We start from the raw sequence: 17,379 nt of genomic DNA on the forward strand, positions 1-17,379 counted from the left end.
CCCTATGTGCCCTACCCTATATAGTGCACTACTTTTGGCCAGAACCTTATATGGCAAAGTGGAGCGCTATAAATGGAATGGGGTGCCATTTGACTGTGGTATTGTATTCCCTTAAAACAAGTTGAAGAACAATAAATAAAGTGCAAATCACATTCTGGTGAAGCAGCTGTGAATGCAATAAAATACATAAAACATCAGAATAAAAACAGCATGGTTTAGTTTGGTCATCCTTCCCTGACTGATATCTGTATTCTTTAAAGCTACAGTCTCGAGGCTGTAAACGCGCCAAAGGTGCTTCAACAAAGTACTGATTAAGGGTTTGAATACTTATTTAAATGTGATATTTGCAAAAATGTCTAAAAACCTGTTTTGCCTTGAAATTATGGGGTATTGTGTGTAGATTGATGAGGGGAAAAAACGGTGCAGTTGCCGTACCAGACTGTGGTACAGCCTGACAGCATGCTCTCGACTGTGCATTGAGTTTTGGGTTAGAAGCCAATTTCTTCATTCTCCTGAGGTTGAAGAGACTCTGTTGCACCTTCTTCACCACACTGTCTGTGTGGGTGGACCATTTCAGTTTGTCTGTGATGTGTTTGCAGAGGAAAATATAACGTTCCACCTTCTCCACTGTCCACGATGATCTCCTTTAATTTGTTGATGTTGACTGAGAGGTTGTTTTCCTGACACCACACTCTGTGTGCCCTCACCTCCTCCCTGTAGGCTGTCTCATCGTTGTTGGTAATCAAGCCCACTACTGTTGTGTAATCTGCAAACTTGATGATTGAGTTGGAGGCATGCGTGGCCACGCCGTCGTGGGTGAACAGGGAGTATAGGAGGGGGCTGAGCACGCACACTTGTGGGGCCCCAGGGTTGAGGATCAGCGAAGTGGAGATGTTGTTGTTGTTTCCTACCTTCACCACCTGGGGACGGCCCAGGACCCAATTGCACAGGGCCTCCAGCTTGATGATGAGCTTGGAGCCTACTATGGTGTGCTATGGGGGTGAGCTGTAGTCAATGAACAGCATTCTTACATTCCTTTTGTCCAGATGGGATAGGGCAGTGTGCAGTAAAATGGTGATTGTGTTGTCTGCGGACCTGTTGGGGCGGTATGCAAACTGATGTGGGTCTAGTGTGGCCGGTATGGTGGAGGTGATATGATCCTTGACTAGTCTCTCAAAGTATTTCATGACGACAGAAGTGAGTGCTACCGGGCGGTAGTAATTTAGTTCAGTTATATGCCTTCTTGGGCACAGGAACATTGGCAGCCAGGGGCGGAAGGTAGCCTAGAGGTTAGAGCGTTGGGTCAGTAACCGAAAGGTTGCTGGATTGAATCCTCAAGCTGACAAGGTAAAAATGTGTCGTTCTGCCCCTGAACAAGGCAGTTAACCCACTGTTCCCCGGTAGGCTGTCATTGTAAATAAGAATTTGTTCTTAAACTGACTTACCTAGTCAAATAAAGGTTCAATAAAAAAATGTAATATAATAATCTTGAAGCATGTGGGGACAACAGACTGGGATAGGGAGCAATTGAATATGTCCGTAAACTGGTCTACGTATGCTCTAAAGACGCGGCTTGCGATGCAGTCTGGGCCAGCAGCCTTGCGGTTGTTAACACGTTTAAATGTATTACTCACGGCGGCCATGGAGAAGGGGGGGGGGGGAACTGAGTCCTTGTTAGCGGGCCACGATGATGGCACTGTATTTTCAAAGTGGGAAATGAAGGTGTTTAGTTTGTCTAGAAGCGTGACGTCGGTGTCCGTGATGTGGCTGGTTTTCTTTTTGTAGTTCATGATTTCCTGTAGACCGTGCCACATATGTCTTGTGTCTGAGCTGTTGAATTGCGACTCCACCTTGTCCTGTTCCGGAATTCTGCTTGTTTGATTGCCTTTCTGAGGGAATAACTACACTGTTTATATTCAGTCATATTCCTAGACCTCTTTTCATAGTTAAATGCGGTGGTTTGCGCATTCAGTTTCAATGCCACCATCCATCCACGGTTTCTGGTTAGGGTAGGGTACTCCGAAAAAGAGGGAAACGAGGCGGTCTTCTGGTCAGACTTCGGAGACGGGCACATCGTCCACCACTCCCTAGCATTCTTCTCACCAATGTCCAGTCTCTTGTCAACAAGGTTGATGAAATCCGAGCAAGGGTAGCATTCCAGAGGGACATCAGAGACTGTAACGTTCTTTGCTTCACGGAAACATGGCTCACTGGAGAGACGCTATCGGAGGCGGTGCAGCCAGCGGGTTTCTCCACACATCGCGCCAACAGAAACAAACATCTTTCTGGTAAGAAGAGGGGCGGGGGCGTATGCCTTATGGCTAACGAGACATGGTGTGATGAAAGAAACATACAGGAACTCAAATCCTTCTGTTCACCTGATTTAGAATTCCTCACAATCAAATGTAGACCGCATTATCTACCAAGAGAATTCTCTTCGATTATAATCACAGCCGTATATATCCCCCACCAAGCAGACACATTGATGGCTCTGAAATAACTTTATTTGACTCTTTGCAAACTGGAATCCATTTATCCGGAGGCTGCATTCATTGTAGCTGGGGATTTTAAAAAGGCTAATCTGAAAACAAGACTCCCTAACTTTTATCAGCATATCGATTGCGCAACCAGGGGTGGAAAAACCTTGGATCATTGTTACTCTAACTTCCGCGACGCATATAAGGCCCTACCCCGCCCTCCTTTTGGAAAAGCTGACCACGACTCCATTTTGTTTATCCCTGCCTACAGACAGAAACTAAAACAAGAGGCTCCCACGCTGAGGTCTGTCCAACGCTGGTCCGACCAAGCTGACTCCACACTCCAAGACTGCTTCCATCACGTGGACTGGGACATGTTTCGTATTGCGTCAGATAACAATATTGCCGAATACGCTGATTCGGTGTGCGAGTTCATTAGAACGTGCGTTGAAGATGTCGTTCCCATAGCAACGATTAAAACATTCCCTAACCAGAAACCGTGGATTGATGGCAGCATTCGCGTGAAACTGAAAGCGCGAACCACTGCTTTTAATCAGGGCAAGGTGACTGGTAACATGACCGAATACAAACAGTGCAGCTATTCCCTCCGCAAGCCTATCAAACTAGCTAAGCGTCAGTACAGAGACAAAGTAGAATCTCAATTCAACGGCTCAGACACAAGAGGCATGTGGCAGGGTCTACAGTCAATCACGGACTACAAGAAGAAATCCAGCCCAGTCACGGACCAGGATGTCCTGCTCCCAGGCAGACTAAATAACTTTTTTGCCCGCTTTGAGGACAATACAGTGCCACTGACACGGCCTGCAACGAAAACATGCGGACTCTCCTTCACTGCAGCCGAGGTGAGTAAGACATTTAAACGTGTTAACCCTCGCAAGGCTGCAGGCCCAGACGGCATCCCCAGCCGCGCCCTCAGAGCATGCGCAGACCAGCTGGCCGGTGTGTTTACGGACATATTCAATCAATCCCTATACCAGTCTGCTGTTCCCACATGCTTCAAGAGGGCCACCATTGTTCCTGTTCCCAAGAAAGCTAAGGTAACTGAGCTAAACGACTACCGCCCCGTAGCACTCACTTCCGTCATCATGAAGTGATTTGAGAGACTAGTCAAGGACCATATCACCTCCACCCTACCCGACACCCTAGACCCACTCCAATTTGCTTACCCCAAATAGGTCCACAGACGATGCAATCTCAACCACACTGCACACTGCCCTAACCCATCTGGACAAGAGGAATACCTATGTGAGAATGCTGTTCATCGAAAATCTGAGATGACAGTGTTTTGAAAATCTGAGATGACAGTGTTGTTAACAAAAGGCTAAGCTTGAGAGATAGCATATTTATTTCATTTCATTTGCGATTTTCATGAATAGTTAACGTTGCGTTATGGTAATGAGCTTAGGTCTATAAATAGAATCCCGGATCCGGGTTTGGTCGTCGCAACAGGTTAACAACAAGCTAAGCTATGTTTTCCTATATTGCACTTGTGATTTCATGAAAATTACATATTTTTAGTAATTGAATTTGAATTTGGCCCGCTAGCGGGTGTTGAGGAAAATGATCCCGCTAACGGGATGGGTGCATCAAGAAGTTAAAATCCCCAGCTACAGTAAATGCAGACTCAGGATAAATGGTTTCGAGTTAACATTAACATTAAAAGCACAGTCAACTTAGTATATGTAAACTTCTGACCCACTGGAATTGTGATACAGTGACTTATACGTGAAATAATCTGCATGTGAACAATTGCTGGAACAATTGCTGGAATAATTACTTGTGTCATGCACAAAGTCGATGTCCTAACCGACTTGTGGAGTGAGGTTGAAAAATGAGTTTTAATGACTCCAACCTAAGTGTATGTAAACTTCCGACTTCAACTGTATATATATATTGATCAGTTTAGTTCTAAGGTTTTATTTGTTTCACTGTCACTAAGCACTTATAGGGGTGGTGTGATAGTTGAGGTTTTTTTCTCTCAAGGGCTGTAGGGCTGGTTGCAATGGCCACTTGCGGAGGGTTGGGGTTTGAAAAACTTAGTCGGGTGCATGGAGTATAGATTCCTGCTGTGGCAGGGTGTTCGGTGGAAGACTTTAGCTTAGCATTTGGAGCTATCATTGGGTATGACAGCATAAAATCAGCCTCAAGGATGAATACCCCTGTAGTGATATTCTTAGATTATACTGTAAAGGTGAATACAATGGTTGAGAGTGGTGTTGTATTGCGGGATACACAGACGTCAGTATTTCCTCTTATGAATCCGACGAAGAAAGTTGTACTTTCTAACGTGAGACCATTTGTTGGAGATGAAATGTTGGAGCGAGAGTTCTAATCATGGTCAACTTGTATCTACAATAAAAAGGTTATTTTTGGATGCAAATCTCCTTTATTGAAACATGTTGTGTCTCATAGGAGACAAGTGCACATGAAAATGAAGAAGGATACTGACTGAATTGAATTTAGTGTCAGGTTTGAAGTTTGACAGATTTGATTATGTGTTCCACACTTCTACTGAATCAATTAAATGCTTTGGCTGCAGGAGAAAGTGGCATTTGGTATGCTATTGTCCCGAGAACGAGCGCGCAGAGCCTGGTAGCAGCGCTAGGGCTGGTGCAGGAAATGCACCACCACAAAGGGATGAACATGGTAAGGGGTCAGGGGAAGGGAGAAGGTGGGCAGCAGTGGTTGAAAAAGTAGGAAAGGAGAGCAGTGTGGAGATAGGGGCAATTGTGGTGGATCAGAGAAAAGAGGGAGGGGAAACAGCCAGTGAGACTGCAACTGGGGTCACTGAGTTGGTGCTGGAAAATTTAATTGGAGTTCAAGAGGAGATTGAAACAATGGAAAATGAAGCAGCTGTTTTCAAAGTACCGAGGATTAAGAGGAAGAATTTAAAGGGTGATGAAGGTTCTAATTCTAAGAGAAAGGTAGAGATTGATGAATCAGATGAGGATTTAACCGGTTGTAGAGTTTTCCTCTGAGGTGGAGAGCGAGAGAGTCATTTGACACATCACAACTAAATAGCGCGAGAAATGGGGTGGAAGGGAGGTATGGGATTGAGAAGGTACGTAAATTTCTGAAATTGACAAAAGGGAAGAAATATATGCAGGATTATAATGCAACACATTTTTTTCCTGAAAGTGATTTGTTTGATGAATCAGCAAAGGTTCTGAGAGGTTTGACAAGCCCTTAAATCGCTAGACTCAAGAAAGTTGTCACGAGAGTGACAAGTGATTTCAATTCTAAAGGAAATGAAAGAGTTCAGCCTTAACTCTGTAAAGATGTGTTTTTGTTCTGTCTCTTCCTCTGTATTTTTTTCCAGCCAGAGCAGTTTTAAGATTTCTTTAAAAAAGTGCTGTGGTGTATGAATTAATGAAGGGAAAGGGAAGTGGCAAAAGTTTTGACCCAAAAACTCATAGTAATATTGACAATTAAGTTATGTGGCAACAGGAGTTTGTGTGTGTGGGCAGGGGTGGGGGGGGGGGGGGGGGGGGGGGCAGTGTTGTGTAGTCATAAAAGCTCAAAAGGTGGGTGATGTGGATATCCTGTTCTCAAAAGGGTTTTTGCCTTTGTCATATGAGGTTGAACAGATAGTTGAGGGGAAGTTATTCAAAGTTAGATCGAGGTATGAAAACATAACTGTGTGTTTAATAAATGTATATGCCCCAGTGGTGGCAGTTGAGAGGGTATGTTTTTTTAGAGAATTATCAAATACCATTGAGAAATGTAACACAGATGATGATTTATTTCTTGCTGGGAATTTTAAATGCACAGTCAGTGATTTAGATTGAAACCACAAAGAACCTCATATAGCCTCAAATACTTTTTTTAAACACCTCAATGTAACACATGAACTGTGTTATATTTGGCGGAGCTAACATGGAGGCACGAGACAGTACACATGGTCCCATGTGAGAGAAAATACCATCTCTCTGGCCAGGTTTTATTGTTTTGAGCATCAATCTCAGGTCTGTAAATCAAGTGTGATAACCCCAGTGAGATTTTCGGATCATTCTTTAACAACAGAGGTGGAGTTCACTAACGCTGTAAAACCCGAAAGCGCATACTGGCATTTTAATATAACTTTATTGAGTGATGTTCACTTCAGGACATGTTTTAGTTTTTTCTGGAAGAGGTGGAGGTCTCAAAAGGCCTGTTTTGTATCGCTTCAACAGTGGTGGGATATAGGGAAAATCCAGATTCAACAATTCTGTAATCAGTACACGATGAATGTCACCAGAGACAACACCAGATCAATGAAAGAGTTAAAGTCTGAAATAGTGTAACTCCTGATGTTGGTTGAGACCACAGGAGATTGAGGCCATACTCAGCCCCTCAAGAAAAAAAAGCCACATTGGCAGACCTGCTGGGTACCAGAGCACAGGGGGCATTGGTGTGAAGTAAGTTTCAGGGAATCTCTGATGCCTCCTCCAAAGAAAATGTGGTTTAGAGAAAAGGAATGGACAAATAATAATTATTCATTGCCTCAAATCAGCTGCTGGACAAGAGCATACTAGCCCTACTGAAATTAGAAAGAGGGCAGTAGAGTTCTATGCTGAGCTCTACAAGTGTGAGTACAAAGAGGATAAAACAGTGACACAGCAGTTCCTTGATGGGCTCCCACAGGCTGCAGAAGCTCAGGTTGAGCTAGAGCAACTTGTCTTTGAAGGTGCTATACACTGCATTAAAATGCATGGAAAATGGAAGGGCACCAGGCATTGATGGGGTTCCTGTTGTTGTAGCATTGACTATCATTAAATGTGAAGCCTGTTAATTTATCAAACCAATTCTCTATCTGCAATTTAATTACGAGATTAAACTAATCATGTCACTTTAATTAACTAGGAAGTCGGGGCACCACGGGAAAATGTTTAAAGAGTTTCTATTTCCCTAATATAACTCTTCAGATATTTTCATATCTTACCGATTACAGTTACTTATTAATGTATTATTACCTCATCAGTCATATTCTGAATTTTGGAAATCATTGGATATCTGCATGCATAGATCATGAATCAGCGACATTGGCTTAATTATTTATTTACTAACTAACTTAAATCAACCACAGAATTACATAAACACACAGACAATAGGTCATACATTGGTTACTAACATGATACAAATGTAAGTCCCTAGTGGACGAAACTGATATGACGGCTTGGTAGATAAAGGAAAGGGGTGGGGACAGTTCAAGAGGGGATACTCAGAGTGGACCCACTGTAATACAGTTCATAACTACAGCCATGTAAATGTTAATACTATGAAAATAAATATCAATTTACACACTAGTGTGTCTTTTGTTGTCACTCTCTGATCGCTGGTCCGTCTGCTGGATAATAGTTAATCAGAGAGTCTCTGGTTGCGTTCCCCAGAAGTTCCAAGGTCTTTTGTGGTTGTAGTTGTTATAATGGATACTTCAGAGTACCATTCAGAAATGTTCTTAGATCGGTTGCGTTTAGGATATTCCTCCTATTCGTCTCTCAGCCTATGCTAATAATGTAGTTATTTTAGTGAAAAAATTAAGTACATGTGGATAGTTTGAGTCTCATGGTTAAGCGGTTTAGGGGAATATCCTCTGAAAAGGTAAATTGGGAAAGAAATTGTGATTTAGAGATTGGAAAATGGTCTGGAGGGATCATGGTGTAAGGGAGGTTTTAACCTCTTTGGTATGGGGGCAGTATTTTCAGGTCCGGATGAAAAGCTTTCCCAAAGTAAACTGCCTGTTTTTCAGGCCCAGATGCTAGGATATGCATGTAATTGGTATATTTAGATAGAAAACACTCTAAAGTTTCTAAAACTGTTACAATGTCTGTGTGTATAACAGAACTGATATGGCAGACAAAACCCCGAGGACAAACCACCCCAAACATTTTTGTTTCAGCTTACCACTGTTCTCAATGGCTTGAACTTTAATTATAAGCCCAAGTCCTCCAAAATTGCAGTTCCTAGGGCTTCCACTAGATGTCAACAGTCAGAAAGAGCTTCAGGCTGGATTTTAGAAAAATTACCCGGAAATTGTAGTTTTTCTAGGTGGCTCCCATTTTGGCTTAAGTGGAGTGTGGAGGAAAATGCGTTCTTTGTTGTTTATCTCCGGTAAAGACAATGATGATTCTCTGTCTTAAATTGGATCGTTTATTTGCGTATTAGGATACCTAAGGATTGATTATAAACGTTGTTTGACTTGTTTGGAAAAGTTTATTAGTAACGTTTGGGATTAATTTTGTATGCATTTTGATGAAGGGAACTGAGTGGACTATTGACTGATGCGCCCCAGCTAAACTGAGTTTTAAAAAAGGACATTATCGAACAAAATAACCATTTGTGATGTTTATGGGACATTTTGGAGTGCCAACAGAAGAAGATCTTCAAAAGTAAGGCATGAATTAAAATATGGGTGTAAATATGATTGTCATGTGTTTGTTTGATGGGGTGCTGTCCTCAGATAATCGCATCGTATGCTTTCGCCGTAAAGCCTTTTTGAAAACTGATTTGATTTTGACATATTGCACGTGTATTTTCAAGAATGTTAAATATTTACAATTCTGTAGTATGAATTTGGGGCCCTGCACTTTCACTGGATGTTGGTCAGGTGGGACGGTAGCGTCCCATCTAGCCTAGAGAGGTAAGTATCTTGGATTGTACATATGGGATGAGTGGACAATGGAACATTTTTAATGGGGTGTTTGAAATGGTGGAAGGGGGTCTGAGGAGATGGTGTTGGTTATTTCGTATGTCATACTATTATTGCTAACCCTTGTATTATGTTGCGGGTCAATTTGACCCATTTCAATGTTTGAGTTATCTCAAACACTCTTTTTCTCCTTAAATTAAATGACTTTTCCTCATTTAGGGTTGTCTGGAATGTCTGCGTAGATTTTGTAAACAAACATTATGTTGTGGGTCATTTTGACCTGGAGGCTTTCATGTTTATAGTAGTGGCAGTAATAAAACCTCCCTTGAAAAAGCCAAACCTTGACCCAGAAAATCTAAAAAACTATCGGCCTATATCGAATCTCCCATTCCTCTCAAAGATGTTAGAAAAATCTGTTGCACGGCAACTCACTGCCATCCTGAAGACTAGCAATGTATACGAAACACTTCAGTCTGGTTATAGACCCCATCATAGCACTGAGACTGCACTTGTGAAAGTGGTAAATTACCTTTTAAATGGCGTCAGACCGAGGCTCTGCATCTGTTCTTGTGCTCCTAGACGTTAGTGCTCCTTTTGATACCATTGATCACCACATTCTTTTGGAGAGATTGGAAATCCAAATTGGTCTACATGGACAAGTTCAGGCCTGGTTTAGATCTTATCTGTCGGAAAGATGTCAGTATGTCTCTGTAGACGGTTTGTCCTCTGACAAAACAACTGTACATTTCAGGGTTCCTCAAGGCTCCGTTTTAGGACCACTATTGTTTGCACTATATATTCACCTCTTGGCGATGTCATTTGGAAACATAATGGTACATTTCACTGCTATGCGGACGACACACAGATGTACATTTCAATGAAACATGGTGAAGCCCCAACATTGCCCTCCCTGGAAGCCTGTGTTTCAGACATCAGGAAGTGGATGGCGGAAAATATTCTACTTTTAAACTCAGACAAAACAGAGATGCTAGTTCTAGGTCCCAAGAAACATAGAGATCTTCTGTTGAATCTGACAATTAATCTTAATGGTTGTACAGTCATCTCAAGTAAAACTGTGAAGGACCTCAGCATTACTCTGGACCCTGATCTCTCTTTTGGCAAACATATCAAGACTGTTTCAAGGACAGCTTTTTTCCATCTACGTAACATTGCAAAATTAGCAACCTTCTGTCCAAAAATGATGCAGAAAAATGTATCCATGTTTTTGTCACTTATAGGTTAGACTATTGCAATGCTCTACTTTCTGGCTACCCGGATAAAACACTAAATAGAACCAAAGAATTTAACGATATTACTCCAGTGCTAGCCCGTCTACACTGGCTTCCTGTTAAGGATAGGGTTTTACTGCTAACCTACTAAGCATTACATGGGCTTGCTCCTACCTATCTTTCCGATTTGGTCCTGCCGTACATACCTACACGTACGCTACGGTCACAAGACGCAGGCCTCCTTATTGTCACTAGAATTTCTTAGCAAACAGCTGGAGGCAGGGCTTTCTCCTACAGAGCTCAATTTTTATTGAATGGTCTGCCTATCCATGTGAGCGACGCAGACTCGGTCTGGACCTTTAAGTCTTTATTGAAGACACATCTCTTCAGTAGGTCCCATGATTGAGTGTAGTCTGGCCCAGGAGTGTGAAGGTGAACAGAAAGGCACTGGAGCAATGAACCGCCCATGCTGTCTCTGCCTGGCCAGTTCCCCTCTCTCCCCTGGGATTCTCTGCCTCAAACCCTATTACAGGGGCTGAGTCACTGGCTTACTGGTGCTCTTCCATGCCGTCCCTAGGAGGGGTGCGCCACTTGAGTGGGTTGAATCACTGACGTGATCTTCCTGTCCGGGTTGGCACCCCCCGTGGGGAGTTCTTGTCCTTGTCGGCCTTATCTCAGGATAGTAAGTTGGTGGTTGAAGATATCCCTCTAGTGGTGTGGGGTCTGTGCTTTGGCAAAGTGGGTGGGGTTATATCCTGCCTATTTGGCTCTGTCCGGGGGTATCGTCGGACGGGGCCACAGTGTCTCCTCTCTCAGCCTTCAGTATTTATGCTGCAATTGTTTGTGTCAGGGGGCTAGGGTCAGTCTGTTATTTCTGGAGTCTCCCTCCCTCCCTCCCTCAGGACATGAGCCCTAGGACCATGCCTCAGGACTACCTGGCCTGATGACTCCTTGCTGTCCCCAGTCCACCTGGTCGTGCTCGTGCTCCAGTTTCAACTGTTCTGCCTGCGGCTATGGAACCCTGATCTGTTCACCGGACGTGCTACCTTGCTGACCTGTTGCACCCTCTACAACCACTGTGATTATGGTTATTTGTCCCTGCTGGTCATCTATGAACATTTGAACATCTTGTCCATGTTCTGTTATAATTTCCACCCGGCCACCCCTCATAGCCTGGTTCCTCTCTAGGTTTCTTCCTAGGTTCCGGCCTTTCCATGGAGTTTTTCCAAGACTCCATGCTTCTACACCTGCATTGCTTGCTGTTTTGGGTTTTTGGCTGGGATTCTGTACAGCACCTTGTGACATCAGCTGATGTAAGAAGGGCTTCATAAAAACATTTGATTGATTGATATTTGCACAGGTCCAAAAAAAAAACAGGTTTCTTTGATGTATTTTGTTTTGACTGGTTCTGGTTGCACTTTTAAAATTATATTTGTGTGAAAAGGAGCTTTCCCAAGCTTCTCCTTCTCAGTGCTAGAGCAGCAGATCTGACACGGACACTCAAAAATGAGCTCCAAACAGAAAATGCTTGTTTGGGAGAAAGGATGTAACGGTTCTCCTGTGGTGAAGTAGAGGCGGACCAAATTGCAGCGTGGTTTCTTTGATTCATGTTTAATAACAAAAAAGATCAACACGAACACTACAAAACAATAAACGTGGAAAACCAAAAACAGCCCTATCTGGTACAAAACACAGAGACAGGAACAATCACCCACAAACACACAGTGAAACCCAGGCTACCTAAATATGGTTCCCAATCAGAGACAATGACTAACACCTGCCTCTGATTGAGAACCATATCAGGCCAAACATAGAACTAGACAAACTAGACATGTAACATACAATGCCCACTCAGATCACACCCTGACCAACCAAAACATAGAAACATACAAAGCAAACTATGGTCAGTGTGTGACAAAGGAAAGATGTTTAACAAATAGCTCTTAAAAATCTAGAGTTTTTTAAAAATCAAATGATCTTGGATTTCTTCTTTCTGAAAGGTCTAACAACACAAACAAAAGTTTTGGCTGTTTTTACTTCTGTCTTGAGTGTGTTTAAAAACTGTGCGGGTCAATCTGATTGATGAAGAATGGATGAAGAAAAATGTCAGCAAGCACAAGGGTTAATAATGTGGTTGCCTCTGCACTGTGGCATTGGTTGTCATGTTTAGCGCTACCATCTGGCCTTCTGGTTAAGATACAGCCGATTATTGTAGATTTATTTTGGGATAAATATCATTGGGTTCCACAAAGTGTTTTGTATTTGTCAAAAGAGGAGGGGGGGGGGTGTGTGTGTAAGGTACATCTTGCTAGGAGGGCTGCTGCTTTCCGGTTTCAGTTTATTCAATGGTTGCATTATGGACTGGAAAATGTGGTTTGGAGAGGGGTGACAGGTCTTGTATGACAGCAGGTCGTGTGATTAGGTGTAAAGAAGGCTTTATTTTGTGTTGCTAGTAGCCAGATAGTAGCCAGTACCTCCGATTTACAGAGGCCTTCTTAGGGTTTGGAGCATAACGAAGGTGTCCAGACTCACTCCAGCGGAGTCAGTGCTAACTCTATAGCCACTCCTATCTGTCATATTTTTAATCTGAGCCTAGAGGTAAGTCTTTGTCCTCAGGCCTGGAGGGAGCCAAAGTAATTCAGCTACCCAAGACTGGTAAAGCAGCCTTTAATGCTTCTAACAGACCTATACTCAACAAAAAAGTAAACGTCCTCTCACTGTCAACTGCGTTTATTGTCAGCAAACTATTTGTAAATATTTGTATGAACATAACAAGATTCAACAACTGAGACATAAACAGAACAAGTTCCAAAGACATTTGACTAACAGAAATGAAATAATGTTTCCCTGAACAAAGGGGGGTCAAAATCAAAAGTTACAGTCAGTATCTGGTGTGGCCACCAGCTGCATTAAGTACTGCAGTGCATCTCCTCCTCACGGACTGCACACGATTAGTCAGTTCTTGCTGTGAGATGTTACCCCACTCTTCCACCAAGGCGCCTGCAAGTTCCCAGACATTTCTGGGGGGAATGGCCCTAGCCCTCACCCTCCAATCCAACAGGTCTCAGACGTGCTCAATGGGATTGAGATCCGGGCTCTTTGCGGGACATGGTAGAACACTGACATTCCTATCTTGCAGGAAATCATTCACAGAACGAGCAGTATGGCTGGTGGCATTGTCATGCTGGAGGGTCATGTCAGGATGAGCCTGCAGGAAGGGTACCACATGAGGGAGGAGGATGTCTTCCCTGTAACGCACATGCTGTGACATACCGCCTCAAACCATGACGGACCCTCCACCTCCAAATCGATCCCACTCCAGAGTACAGGCCTTTGTGTAACGCTCATTCCTTCTACGATAAACGCGAATCAGACCCTGGTGAGACAAAACCTGCTGAAAAGCACTTTTTGCCAGTCCTGTCTGGTTCAGCGACGGTGGGTTTGTGCCAATAAGCGACGTTGTTGCTGGTGATGTCTGGTGAGGACCTGCCTTAAAACAGCCTACAAGCCCTCAGTCTAGCTTCTCTCAGCCTATTGCGGACAGTCTGAGCACTGATGGATTGATTGTGTGTTCCTGGTGTAACTCGGGCAGTTATTGTTGCCATCCTGTACCTGTCCCACAGGTGAGAGGTTCGGATGTACAAATCCTGTGCAGGTGTTGTGACACGTGGTCTGCCACTGCGAGGACGATCAGCTGTCCATCCTGTCTCCCTGTAGTGCTGTCTTAGGCATCTCATAGTACGGGCATTGCATTTTATTGCCCTGGCCACATCTGCAGTCTCCATGCTTCCTTGCAGCATGCCTAAGGCATGTTCACGCAGATTAGCAGTGACCCTTACCCTTCTTTTGGTGTTTTGTCAGAGTCAGTAGAAAGGCCTCTTTAGTGTCCTAAGTTTTCATAACCGTGACCTTATTTGGTCTGTAATCTTTTAGTGTCTTAATGACCATTCCACAGGTGCATATTCATTAATTGTTTACGGTTCATTGAACAAGCATGGGAAACGTGTTTAAACCATTTACAATGAAGATCTGTGAAGTAATTTGGACTGTTTCAAATTATCTTTGAAAGTCAGGGTCCTGAAAAAGGGATGTGTTTGACCAAATACAATGCTATTTCTCTGTAAACAAATTAACAATGGACTTTCAGCATGCTTACAGACAAGGGCACCCAACATGTTCTGCACTGACACAAATGACTGATGAGTGTTTGAAAGAAATTGATAATAATAAAATTGTGGGAGCTGTACTGTTAGATTTCAGTGGAGCCTTTGATATTATTGAAAAAAAGTATATGTTATGGCTTTTCAACCTCTGCCATTTCGTGGATTCAGAGCTATTTATCTAATAGAACTCAATAGCATTTTATTTAATGGAAGCTTCTCTAATGTCAAACATATAACATGTGGTATACCACAGGGCAGCTCTCTAGGCTCTCTACACTTTTCTATTTTTACCAATGACCTGCCACTGTCATTAAACAAAGCATGTGTCCATGTATGCTGATGATTCAGCCCTATACGCATCAGAAACCATGGCTAATGAAGTCACTGAAACCCTTAACAAAGAGTTGCAGTCTGTTTTGGAATGGGTGGCCAGTAATAAACTGGTCCTGAACATCTCTAAAACTAAGAGCACTGTATTTGGTACAAATCATTCCTTAAGTTCTAGACCTCAGCTGAATCTGGTAATGAATGTTGGCTGTTGAACAAGTTGAGGAGACTAAATGACTTGGCATTACCTTAGATTGTAAACTGTTATAGTCAAAAAATATAGATTCAACAGTTGTAAAGATGGGGAGAGATTTGGCCGTCATAAAGAGATGCTCTGCTTTTTTGATACCACAATCCAAAATGCAAGTTCTGCAGGCTCTAGTTTTGTCTAATCTTGATTATTGTCCAGTCATGTGGTCCAGTGCTGCAGCTGGCCCAGAACAGGGTGGCACGTTCTACTCTCATTGTAATCAGAGGGCTGATATAAATACTATGCATGCCAGTCTCTCTTGGCTAAGTGTTGAGGAGAGACTGACTGCATCACTTCTTCTTTATATGAGAAACAACGTGTTGAAAATCCCAAATTGTTTGCATAGTCAATTTACACACAGCTCCGACACACACACTTATCCCACCAGACATGCCACCAGGTGTCTTTTCACAGTCCCCAAATCCAGAACACATTCAAGAAAGCGTACAGTATTATATAGAGCCCTTATTGCATGAAACTCTGTTCCATCTCATATTGCTCAAATAATCAGCAAACCTTTAAAAAAAACAGATAAAGCAACACCTCACAACACCTCTCCCCTATTTGACCTAGATAGTTTGTGTGTACGCATTGATATGTAGGCTACATGTGCCTTTAAAAAATGCATGTAGTCCTGTCCTTGAGCTGTTCTTGTCTATTGATGTTCTGTATTATGTCGTTCTGTATTATATTTCATATTTTGTGTGGACCCCAGAAAGGAGTAGCTGCTGCTTTTGCAAAAGCTCATGGGGATCCTAATAAAATACAAAAAAGTGTGTTGTCTGCTGGAGTAACCTTTGGTGTATGGGGCTAGACTGGATTGTACAACTGCAGCTGTTCCACATTTCTCCAAGATTCTGGTGAAGGACAAAATCATCACCCTAAAACAATTAATGGCCATGGCTGGGCCCACCTTAATGGATGGAGGACGGGTGGAGTCAGAAGGAAAGACGCTATTCATGGATTTGAGAGGGTTGAAAGAGGTGTGTGTGGATGAGGTGAATGGGAAAGACTTATATAGGGGGTGTGTCAAGGTTTTGAATAAAGATCAATTGAAAAGACACTCCTTGGAGGATATAAACTGGGCATTGGTGACAAGGTAAATGGAGAGCATTGTACAAGCCACCATTACAAAAGGGCACTGGTGACATGCAATGGAGGGTTTTGCATGGCATCATTGCAGTTAATGCTTTAGTATCTGCTATTAACTCAGATGTTGGAGATGGATGTCCTTTTTGTAACATAAGAGAGCACATTTTCACTGTTTTATGGAGTGTGAGAGGATAAAGCTTCTCTTTGAAGTCTTTGTTTACAGCTGTAGGGGAAATTTTAAATGACACTATTTTTATTTTGGGGTTTCAATATAGTAAGCAACTGAAAAGAAAATGTCAACTGTTAAATTTGATTTTGGGACAAGCTAACATGTCATTTTTTTGAGTAGGAAACATAACATGGACATGGGATATGGGCAGGATGTAAGATGTGTTTTTAAAGGATTAGTCAAAGCGAGAATAAAAGTGGATTTTGAGTTCTTCTCAGCTGTAAAAAATCTCCCATTGTTTGAGAAAAAGTGGGCTTTTGAAGAAGCGCTTTGTTTTGTGGAGGAGGGGAAACAATTTGTTTGTTGATTATATATATATATATATATATATATATATATATATATATAATTTGTAATTCCAAAATAAATAAAATAAAATAAAAAAGCATATGTATATATATATATATATATATATATATATATATATATATATATATATATACATATGCGTTTTTATTTTATTTTATTTATTTTGGAATTACAAATTTGTATTATATTTCTGAAAAAGGCACAGTGTGCCATTGTGTCAATAATTAAGTATAAAATAAAGGTTTTTATAAAAACTCAAAACTCTCTCGCTCTATCTCTCTGTATCTCTCTCTCCCTACCGCTCTCACCATCTCTCCCTTCTCCATAGTAATGTGGCCTGGTTGGGCTGATGGATCATGGCTGGAGAGGCTTTTGTAATGTAGTTCCAGTTGAGTGGCTGTATAGTCTGTTTAGAGGGCCATACCAGTGTGTGTCTCCACCCTGCTCTGTCAAGCCTGCTGTTAGCCACCGGCAACGTCCCAAATGGCACCCTATTACCTATATAGTGCATGACGAAAGCCCTATGGGCCCTGTTCAAAAAGTAGTGCACTATACATGATATAGAGTGTCATTTGTGACTCAGCCACTGTGATTCAATGATGCCCCAATGGTGACCTCATCATGGAGACCTGGCTGTGTGGGGAAGGGAACCTG

General features: G+C 42.4%; 1 protein-coding gene across 1 annotated transcript in view; it reads right to left on the bottom strand.

Moving 5' to 3' along the window:
- Nucleotides 1-17,379, bottom strand: part of LOC139409029 (cadherin-related 23) — a 611,517-nt gene that overhangs the window by 242,354 nt on the left and 351,784 nt on the right. The gene's annotated exons all lie outside the window — the stretch shown is intronic.

This window comes from Oncorhynchus clarkii, chromosome 1 (assembly GCF_045791955.1).
Source record: "Oncorhynchus clarkii lewisi isolate Uvic-CL-2024 chromosome 1, UVic_Ocla_1.0, whole genome shotgun sequence".
Taxonomy (NCBI): Eukaryota; Metazoa; Chordata; class Actinopteri; order Salmoniformes; family Salmonidae; genus Oncorhynchus; species Oncorhynchus clarkii.